This window comes from Sesamum indicum, linkage group LG1 (genome assembly GCF_000512975.1).
Source record: "Sesamum indicum cultivar Zhongzhi No. 13 linkage group LG1, S_indicum_v1.0, whole genome shotgun sequence".
NCBI classification, from domain to species: Eukaryota; Viridiplantae; Streptophyta; class Magnoliopsida; order Lamiales; family Pedaliaceae; genus Sesamum; species Sesamum indicum.
The window spans coordinates 4,823,946-4,835,181 of NC_026145.1; positions in this window are offsets into that span (position 1 = coordinate 4,823,946).

An 11,236-nucleotide genomic window follows, 5' to 3' on the forward strand; every position below is an offset into this window, starting at 1 on the left:
GATCCCCTTGCGCTAGCATCGTTGTACAATGTATATGCAATCTTCAATGCAATGAAATCTACTTTCTGAACTGCGTGCTCAATTTACTGCTTTCGTACTGCACCTTGCTTACTGTTGTTGCTGATGTTGCTATTCCTATCGGTGTGCTGTGCTAGTGCCGATCGGGTTTTTGGTGGTGTGTTGCTATTGGCGGAAGTAGTCTGCGGACTGCTAGTCACACGGTGCCCCTTTCCCCGCATTGCAGAAGGCGCCTCGTGAGACCTGGGCAGTGCCTATATCTTATTTGATGATGATACAATGGAAATACAGAAACACCTGTTTTTCCATGGTAGATATTACTAGAGGTGCTTAAGGGTGACACGGTAGACCCTTAGGTTTGATTGGCTTAACCGTGATTGGTCCACAGATGTTTTGTGGGAAACAACGAAATGGAAGGGTAAGGATTTCATTTTTGGATCCTACCACGCCCTTTTGGCTGCAGCTGTTTAGCATATTTGGCGCAAACACAACCTTCGCCAATTTGATACAGTGGAACGTGATGCTCCAATCCTTGCTTCTCTCATTATAGGGGATGTGCGACTGAGGATCCTTAGCACTGACTTATCTTATTCTGTTAGTTCATGTGAACTTTATCATTTATGGCGGATACTTTGGCATGTCGAGGGGGATGCTTAGCATTGCAACTTGTTGTATTGTACCTCTCTACTCCTTTTACTTAATGAAATTTATATTTATCGAAAAAAAAAAGTTTTTCTATTTTTATCGGACTAAATTAACCTTGTAATTTTTTTTATGAATAAAATAAAATAATATATTTATTAATTCCTATTAATTACTTTTCACATTACGCATATCTCTTATTAGTTACTTTTGGATTATCCATATTTATTCCTATTAATTACTTTTCACCTTATACTTATTTACTCATCATTTTTTTGGTATGTCATGTTCATCAGGAAAAATTATTGTTTTAGTCCGCAACTATGCCATATTTACTTTTGTCCAGTAACTATGACCATAATTCTTTAGCCCAATAACTTAACAAATTGCTTAATTTTACTCCTCTAATCTAGTTTCGGACAATTTTAGCCTTGCGCAACTTTTAAAGAGTAGTTTTAGTCCATATTCACTCATTTTGCATATCTCGCTAATGCTAGCTTAGAATGGTATCAGAACTTAGGTTTATTAAAAAAATATTTATTTATATTGCATTTAGATATTTTATCCACTAACAGAGGAGACTCTTTAAGAGAATGGAACCAAATAAAAGTTCGAGTTACGATGATAACATGAAAATTTTTCAGATTCTAAAATACAAAAAGGAATTTCCTAATGAAAATTAACAGAAAATGTGACAACAGTCCGTACAAGATTGATTCGAGTCTTCTCACGCCAAAAGAAATAGAGGAATGATTGCGGAATTTCCAAGTTCGTCAGATACCATCAGAAAATGCGGTAAGGCACTTACACTCCACTGATGTCTATGATAGAATCCTAGTAAGGAGAAACGAAACTGGTAAACACCTTCATCAATATTGTTCCCAAAATTATGATTAAAGGGACTGATGGAAAAGAATTCGAGTTGGATACCTAAAAAATCTCTTAGGATTTGAGAGAAATCCAAAAGACTGTTCAAGACTATGGACATATATTAGTCCATATGTCTATGAAAATAGAAACTTTGAGTCAAAAGGTGGACGAGATCCTTCCAAATCTACACAAGGATCTTACAGATCTAAAGAAAGAAGTTATAGATTTAAAGAGAAACCAAAGAGAAAACTCTGAAACATTTAGATCCAAACAAGAGCAAATCAAGGATGCCCTTGGATCAGTATCTTTTCTACATTAGAAGGGAAAGGAAATGGAGATTCCAAAGCCAAAGACAAGAGATGATATGATCCTTGAGGCAATCAAATGCATAAAAAAATGGAGGTAACGAGGGCAGATCTATCAGATCTACAAGAATTAGTTGAATCCTCTTCCCAACATCGGATTGTGGACTTCGTCAATATTCAAACAAATGAAATCACTCCAGTACTACCACTACCTGAGGGAAGTACATGTTCTAATAATCCTCCACAGGATTCTTCAATGATAGAAATCATGAATTTCCACACTAAAGGGCACCCCGACGTTCGTGGGAACTAGTTAAGAGAAAATCCAGGACGAAGTCCAAGGAGAGTTCTTGGAAACACGCCTTGGGGAAGGACCATGCTTTAGCCCTTGCTTCTATACGAACCCTACTCAACTTGGATGAAATCGACTTTTGGAACATCGAGAAGTTGATAGAGCAAATAGGTTGCCACCATGAAGATACCAGCTGCAACCCTATAACACGACAAAGAAAACTTAATAAGACTAGTAGAGTTAAGCTTGGAGGGTTTTGTGAAGATTGGATGGGATAATACCCCAAAATATACCAAAGCTAGTATTCTTGCTGAAGATTCAAAGAGCACAATGACACAACGGCTAGGAAGGCTTATCAAGATACACTTCATCAGAGATGGATACTTCAAAGGACGTAAAACAGAAAAGGCTAGAGAATATGTACAAGCTCTTTTTGGCATGGAATTAAGGAGTATTTGAACAGTAGATGAATATATCTATTGATTTTGCATGTATTTCTTAGTGGAGTAGCAACAGAAGTTGCAAATTCCATGTTATTTGCAAAGATCTGCAGTCCACAGAGGGAAATATTGATCCAGTCATATAAAGTACTCGAAAGTCTAGCTCGATTCAGTTGCAAAGAGGATACCTTTTCTTAAAGATAAACTAAAGGATTTGAGTTATTCAACATTCATCCAAAAAAACATGAAGAGGCTGAGAGGTAAGATCAAAAGAACTCCTCTCTATTGTGATAACAATTATTTCTCTACAACTATAGGAAAATCAAGTGAGCCAAGGAAGAGGAGGAAGCAAAGTAGTGACTCCTACATTAGGAACTCCAGAAGATCCTCTTTCAGAGAGAGATTATGGTGGTCCAAATCAAAGGCCAGATTGCACAAATTTAGACGGAAGACTGGACTAAAAAGCATTTCATCTCAAGGATCTACAGAAACAGAGACGAGATCCATGGGAAGAACCCCTACCAGGAGAACTTTCAAACGAGCCAATATCAAAGCCAATCAAACGTCTAAAATATAGCACTTTTGTGTCCCATAGTTGTATATTTTCATTAGATATTTAAAGAAAAATGACATGTGCTACCAACGTGACGCTAGGGCCTTTACACTTTTGGTCCCATTGGTTACAGAATTCTAATTTTTTGTCCCATAATTTTCAAAAAGTAGGACTTTTGATTCCATGCATGCACTTTACAACTACGTGGTTTTTCTATTAAATATCTGCAGAAATATGTTGTGGGACTAAAAATACTACTTTTTTAAAGTTAGAGAGCAAATGTGATAATTTCATAACGGACAAGGCAAAGCAAAGGGCCATATATCTCCACCTAGAAAAACGTGGTGAATTAAGAAAATTTGAAGCCACGGATGACATCCTAGACATAGTCTACTATGGTGATTTGGTACCCATATACCAGTTCGAAGATCTTCCTTAAGATAAAAATTTATATGAGGAAGAAATAGAGACTGATTTGGATGGATTTTCAATCTAGTTAGAATAATTACAACGAGGGAGATCTTCAAACATCTGAAAGCCCGTCAGAATTCTTTTCAAGGATGATGGTGGCTAACAAAATCATGAAAAGAATCATGCGTCTAGATTCCAACCTCAGTCCATACGATGGGTTTAGGATTGGAGGAATTGCGAGAGTCTTCAACCAGATAGGACTAAACTAGAGGGAACATCACATAATGTACAAAGTAAGTTCAGGTGAGTTTGCTATTCCCATCGAACTTACAGGTAATGTGATGGAAATGCAGCATATTCCTAAACAAGAAATTTTGAAGAATTAAATAAGTTTAGATAAGAAGCAGTTGTCACTATGAAATGGATCCAGATAAAAACTATTGAAGTAGTAATAAATGCAAATTTTAAGAAAGGAATTAATTCAGAAATATATTTACCTATAATGGATAGAAGAATCAATAACTTAAGAGATGGTTGTCTTGGAACAATGATAGGAAATTAGTATGCGAGAAAATTAATGATTGATATTCATCATAGAATTGCATACAACCTAGCATACCAAGATTTCAATAGAGTTCTTGTCAGAATAGGTGACCAAAAACCAATTAAATTGGCGGTTTTGAGAACCATTCAAGTAATCTTTATATAAAAATGGACCCGACGAATATGGTAACTATTCGTCTTTGTCACATATCTCTATTATGCTTGTCGATTACATTAAGCACTGCTTTGGGGTCACAACATACGCCCACAGACCACTAGACGACGCATGTAGTTAGGATACGCATTGGATGTCGGCAATTAAACCAACTTTTAAAGGTTGGTTTGAAACGTTTGAACTCGAAGACCTCAAAACTGAGCATCGACAGTCCTATTAAGACTTGCACTCAGTATTGCATTCATTGGATGAGTGCCGTATTTCATCGACGACAGACGTTGGGCATTTATGCAATTTTAGTGGGTTAGTTGACAAGGTGGCCAACTGACTGAACTGACTCGCAGGGATCGTCATATGGAAGTCTTGGAGGCTTGGTTGGTATGACTCAAATTGCCGGTTTCGATAGTATGAGAGTAGCCCTCAGACTAGAGGAATCACGACAGTCACGTTCATACGATGAATGTGTCTTTGATCTGCGCAAGAGGTGATTGTGTTGCGGATATGATCATCATAAGCCTTGCCCAGTGCAGTCAGAGTATGTAGCGAGGACGGTGAGTTCCAAGAAAACCCATCCCTTGATAGTAAGTGATAAAGGTATCTCCTATGCACTTATAGATGCGTTCATGCTTTAGGAACCTGTGGCCATAGTCGTTGATCAAATAGGAAAAAAAGGTTACTTCTAATTCCATGACCTAGACTAAGGCCAGAAAATGGTACATGGACGAAACGTCCCCATGTGGAGTCGGGAGCTTATATGTTTATACGAAAATTCACCGAGTCTCTAGTATTATGGACCATTACTAGACGGACACCAATAGTAACGGGCTTTCTTGATTAAGGGTTAATCAAAAAATATTAATTAAATTAACTTTAATTAATAATAATATTGGACACTAACCCGAGTCTAATTGAAAGGTAAACCTAAAGAGTAAGACACAAATCACCGAGAAAGAACAAGAAATTAATTTGGAATTATTTTCATAAGGTGTAGCTAGTTAGATTACTCACACATGGGGGTCCATTGGATGGACAACCCAAATTTGAATTAATCGAATTAATTTAAATTGAATTTATCTATATTTAATTAATAAATTAAATTCCATTAATTAATAAAGACAATTTGGGCTTGAGTTTTTAATTATATTAATACCTAGTTGGCTCAATTAAATGAATGTTATTAAATTGGATTTAATTAAAATTCAATGGGATTTGAATTTATTTTACATAAAATCAGCACAATGATCAAGGCCCACTAAAAAAATTTATGGAGGAAAAATTGACCAAATAATTGCATTTTCGGGAAGTACTAACATTGGTGATTGGACTCTTCTCAATTTGAAATGGATTGAAGAGTTGCCTTATAGATAATAGAATGTACCTAGACATATTTTTGTTGATCTATTAAAGGTATATAAACATATTATGTGTATGATTATTACGGTAATAATTTATTACACAATACAACACAAAAGAAAATATTCTCCTCCTCCATCATAGTTTCAGCCACCCCTCTCTTGTTAGATTAGATGACCAAAAAGCTAATTGGATTGGCCTTTATGTAATCTATGCTGACAATTTCGATGTAATTATAACATTGTTTATGAATAAAGTGAGTATTCATTATCTCAGAATTGTATTTGTTGTGCTCACTGATTATGTTTATAGGCTTAACATCACAACAAATCCCACAAATTAAATTGTACAACCTATGTAGTTGGGTTGCGAATTGGATGGTGGCCATGAAACCAACTTCTGAAGGTTAGGTTTGAAATGTTCCAAGTCGAGGATCTCAAGACTGGGCATCGCAAGTCCTATTGAGTCTTGCACTAAAATTGCATTCATTGAATGAGTGTTGTGTTTCATCAGCGACACACGTTGGACGTCTATGCAATGTTAGTGGGTGGTTGACAATGTTGTCAAGACGACTGAACTGACTCGCGGGAAGTCGTCATATGGAAGCCTTGGAGGCTTGGATGGTATGACTAGATCTTCCTGCCCCCGATAGTACAGGATTAGTCCTTGGACTTAAGGAACCATAGCAGTTGCATGCATGTGATGGTTATATCTTAGATTTTACGAATGATGACCATATCTTGGATGTGGTCATTACAAGTCTTGTTCAGTGCAATCAGGATATATAGTGAGGACGGTGGGTTCCAAGATAGAATCCATCACCTGTCAATATATGACAATCTAGTCTCCTATGCGATCTGAGATGGTTCGTGCTCTTAGAGTCTGTGGCCATAGCGACTGGTTGAGTAGGAAATGGTTTCCTACGTTAATCAATAGAGCAAACGTATCTTGAGTTGCCGAGCATAATATCTTGTCCAGAATGGGAACTGACGTCTAATTCCATGCCCTAGACTTAGATTGGGAGACGGATGATGGAAGGACTGTACATCATCCGTCTCCCTTATGGTACTCGGGAGCCTAAATATTCACGCCAACATTCACCTAGTCTCTAGTGCCATGGACCGTTGCTAAACGGCCACCCATGGTGAAGGAATTTTTCGATTAATAGTTAATTAGAAATAAATTAATGAAATTGAATTTAATTAATCATTATGTTGGACACAAGCCCAAGTCTAGCTGAGTGTGAACCTAAAAAGTCACAAATAAATCACTATGGAAGGTGGAATTAATTTGAAATTAATTCAAGAAAAAATGAATTAATTTAATTAGATTAAATTAATTCAAGGAGAATATATATAAATGATTGGATCATTTATTTAGCAATCCATTTGATGGATGACTCAAAAATTAATTAATTGGATTAATTAATTTTTAGGCTTAACACCTTTAAATTAATTGATTTAATTTATTAGGTTTGACTTAATTAATTATTTAGATCAATTAGTTAGTATTTGGACTTAGATTTATTTAATTGGAATAAAAGAATAATTGGACTTAGTTGCGCTAAAATTAATTAAATTAATTATTGTCCAATGGACTTTGGTTGTGCTTGACTTAATTTGATTAAATCGAGCCCGATGCATATTTGAAGTCCAAGCCTATTTGAGGGTGGTTGGAGCAAGTTTAAAAGGAGTTGAAACTCCACAGCATGATAAACATGATGGAGGAGTTATTTCATCATGGTTGGAGGTTATTGAATTTTGAATTCAATTGTATGTGATATACAAAATTACACACATATCCAACATAATCAAAACAAAAGCCACGAATTTGCTCTTTATTTTCTCTCAAAAATATTCTCCTTTCTCTTCTATATTGAATTGGAATCAAATTAGAACATAAAACAATCCAAAAGTACTAAACAATAGTATTGTGTTTGGAGTTGTTTTTCTTCTTGTTCTTTGTTCTATCTAACAATAGAAAAAGAACTATACCTTTTTCATTTTGTGGTGTGGACAACTTAGAGGAATTCTAGTTTGAACGGAGAATATAAAGGGAACAACGCACGTTGAAGTTTTTCTAAAGAAACAATAGGTAAAGTTTCATATTGTGTTTCTATACGTTTTGTTTCATCCTTTAGCCACATGTCTAGCATGTTTATATGGTTATTATTATACTTTTGACAAACACCGAATGCTCAGGAATTTTAAAGGGAACACCCCTTTGAACCGGTTCAAAAAATTTTATTTTATGCTTCCACCGCATTCCCGGGCCATACCGATTCTTTAATCTCCCACTCTCAAACGATGAGTATTTTTTATCTTGATTCCTTCTAGCAAAGGGATTAATGTCGCTTTCACGGTGTGGTGTGGATCATCTTTGGAGCATTCGTACGTTGGAATCTCGAGTAAATGTTTCAAAGAAACTAATCGATTGGAAGCTCGAACTTTAAGAGGTAAATTTTAATTTTAATTTATGCTTCTATTTTTTATTTTTCAAACCATAGTCTTGTATGATTATATTTTGTTGTTGCGTAATTTTCATACTAATCGAACACCTGGGAACTCCAAGGGTACACCTTTTGGATTCATTGTTTCTACACTTTAAATTTAATTGTTTTATGCATTTTTGCTTACCACTTCCGCTAGCGCGTTCCTGAGCCATACCACGTGATCCTTTCAAGTAATATCAGAGCCCGATTCAATATAGGCTATCATTTTATGTGAATAAGCATGCCAACATGTTTTAACTATTTTTTGAAGTATGTTTTAAATGGTTACTTTATCGATATTTATGTGTAGAAATTAATTTGTTTAATTTTGGGATTAATTGGATGATTTAAGTATTTGAGAAAAAATGGATTGTTTTGTAAATACTTATTATTTTATTTTCAGTTTAATGTGTGAAATAAAAAAAAATGCAGTAGCATTACCGTTGTAGCAGCACAGCGTGCACGCACCCAACCAACACGTGCACTGCGCGAGTAGGCAGGTAGCTTGCGTGGGGCGCATAGGCGCTGGCATAGGCCGTCTGCACGAGGTTGTAGGCCGACGACAATCAGCTAGGCCGGTTTTTCACCGTTTCTCCGGAAAAAATTGGATTTTCTTTTCCTAAAAATTATTAATTTTGAATTAAATTGATTTTTTCTAAAATTAAATTACTTTATTAATATGATTTATTTTTGTGCATCGGATGCACATATTTTATCATTCTTTTAATTGCAATTTTAAACTTCTGTTTTCTATATGTAAATATTGTTTATGATATTGGATATCATATTATACATGGAATGTATTATTTTGTCTAGCATGTTTAATTGGATTTTTGTGCTAGTAGCATGAAAATGGATGATCACGGAGCCCATGACCATTTCAATGTATTTATTTATTTTGTTTATATTTGGTGGGCCCGTGTGCCCTTTTATTATCTCTCTCCTATTATTTTTTGCCTTGAAATAATAAGCTTGCTTTCCTCCCTATTATATATTCCTTCGACTGTTAGAAATGATGACCAGAAAGTCAATTCGATTGGCAGTTTTGCGAACTATTTTGCAATCTTTATGAATGTGATACTATCTTGATGAATGTAGTAAGCATCCGTCTGTAGCACCATGTGTCAATTGTGCTTACTGTTTACATCAAACGGTGTTTTAACGTCACAACAAAAGCCCACAAACCAATTGAATAACCCATGTAGTTGGGCTGCACATTGGATGACAGCTATGAAATCAACTTTTGAGGGTTTGTCTGAAACGTTACAAGTAGAGGACCTCGAGACTGGGCATCGAGAGTCCTATAGAGACTTGCACTAAGTATTGTATTAAATGGATTAGTTACGTGTTTCATTGATGAAATACATGGGATGTTTATGCAATTTTAGTGGATTAGTTGACAAGGTTGTTAGCTGATTGAACTGACTCGCAAGAATCGTCATACAGAAGTCTTGGAGGCTTGGTCGGTATGACTTGAATTCCCGGCTCCGATAGTATAGGATTAGTCCTTGGACTTGAGGATCATGGCAGTCGCATGCATATGATGGCTCTATCTTGGATCTGGCGAGAGATGACTATATCTTCGATGTGATCGTTATATGCTTTTTCTAGTGTAGTCGGTTTATATATTGAGGACGGTGGATTTCAAGATAGAATCCGTCCCTTATTAGTATATGATGGATATATATCTCCTATGCGCTTTGACATGGTTTAGACTCTGTAAGTCTATGGCCATAGTGATTGATCAAGTAGGAAATGGTTTCGTTTGTCGATCAATACAGTAAATGCATTTCAACTATTCAACATAGTTGCCTAGTCCAGGATGTGAATCGACGCGCAATTCCATGCCCTATACTAAGGTGGGGAGATGGTTGACGGAAAGACCATACCTCTATAGAACACGAGAGCCTAAATGTTCACGCCAACATTCACCTAGTCTCTAGTGACATGGACCGTTGCTAGACGACCACCTATGGTGACAGCAATTTCTGATTAATGGTTAATTAAAAATAATTAAATTAGATTTAATTAATTATTTATGTTGGACATAGTACCCAAGTCTCGCGAGCTGGTGAACACTCATAATTGAGCTCGAGCACGAGCTGGCTCGACTCATCTGCCACCCCTACTCAATATAAACAACATTTAATAAATGGACTAATTAAATAATATAATTATATAAATCAATATGAAACAAAATCACAATTTTCGTACCTTTGTTATTTTTCTTTTTCCGCTGAGAATTGCAATTCTCACAATTGCATTTGTGTGTGTGTGTTATGTGTTATGTACCAAGACAAAGGAAAAAAAAGAGAATGAGAGAGTGAGGCGGTGGGGTGGTGGCCTACCAGCCCACTGTCAATTCTTTCTTTCACTCATATATATGTATGTATATATATTATTTACTAATGTATATATAATATTATTATTATTATTTTATTACTAGTATATATATATAATATTATTATTATTTTATTTATTTAATTAGACTTTTCTCAAAATACCCATCATGTCCCTCCTAAATTTCCTTAACTATTATATGTTGCCCCCAAATATTATAAGGAACTCCAATTTAATTCGTTCAAGTTTTATTATATTTCAATTATAACCTATAATTTATTTACTAATCACTAGGTTTCATAAGGATTTACCAATTAATCCTACTATTATGTATTATAATCTTTGGGCTGTCCCAATTCTCCCCTCCTAATAAAAATTTCGTGCTCGAAATATAACTAACTTACCGACTCAGGGAATAAATATGGGTATTTTTCTCTCATGTTGTCCTCAACTTCTTAGGTGGCTTCCCTTGGAGAGTGATGACTCCATTTGACCTTTACCATAGGTATGTTTTTATTTCTCAATTTCTTTATACTCCGGTCCAGAATTTCTATTAGCTCTTCTACATATGTCAATCCCTCTGATATCTCAATATCTGGTTCATGCAAAACATGACTAGGATAGGATCGATATCGCCGAAGCATAGAAACGTGAAACACATCATGTGTATGTGATAATTCTATCGGTAATGCTAATCGATAGGCTAGTGGTCCAACTCACTCCAGAATTTCATAAGGCCTAATATATCTCGGACTCAACTTTCCTTAGTTCCCGAATCTCAAGATTCATTTTCATGGTGATAC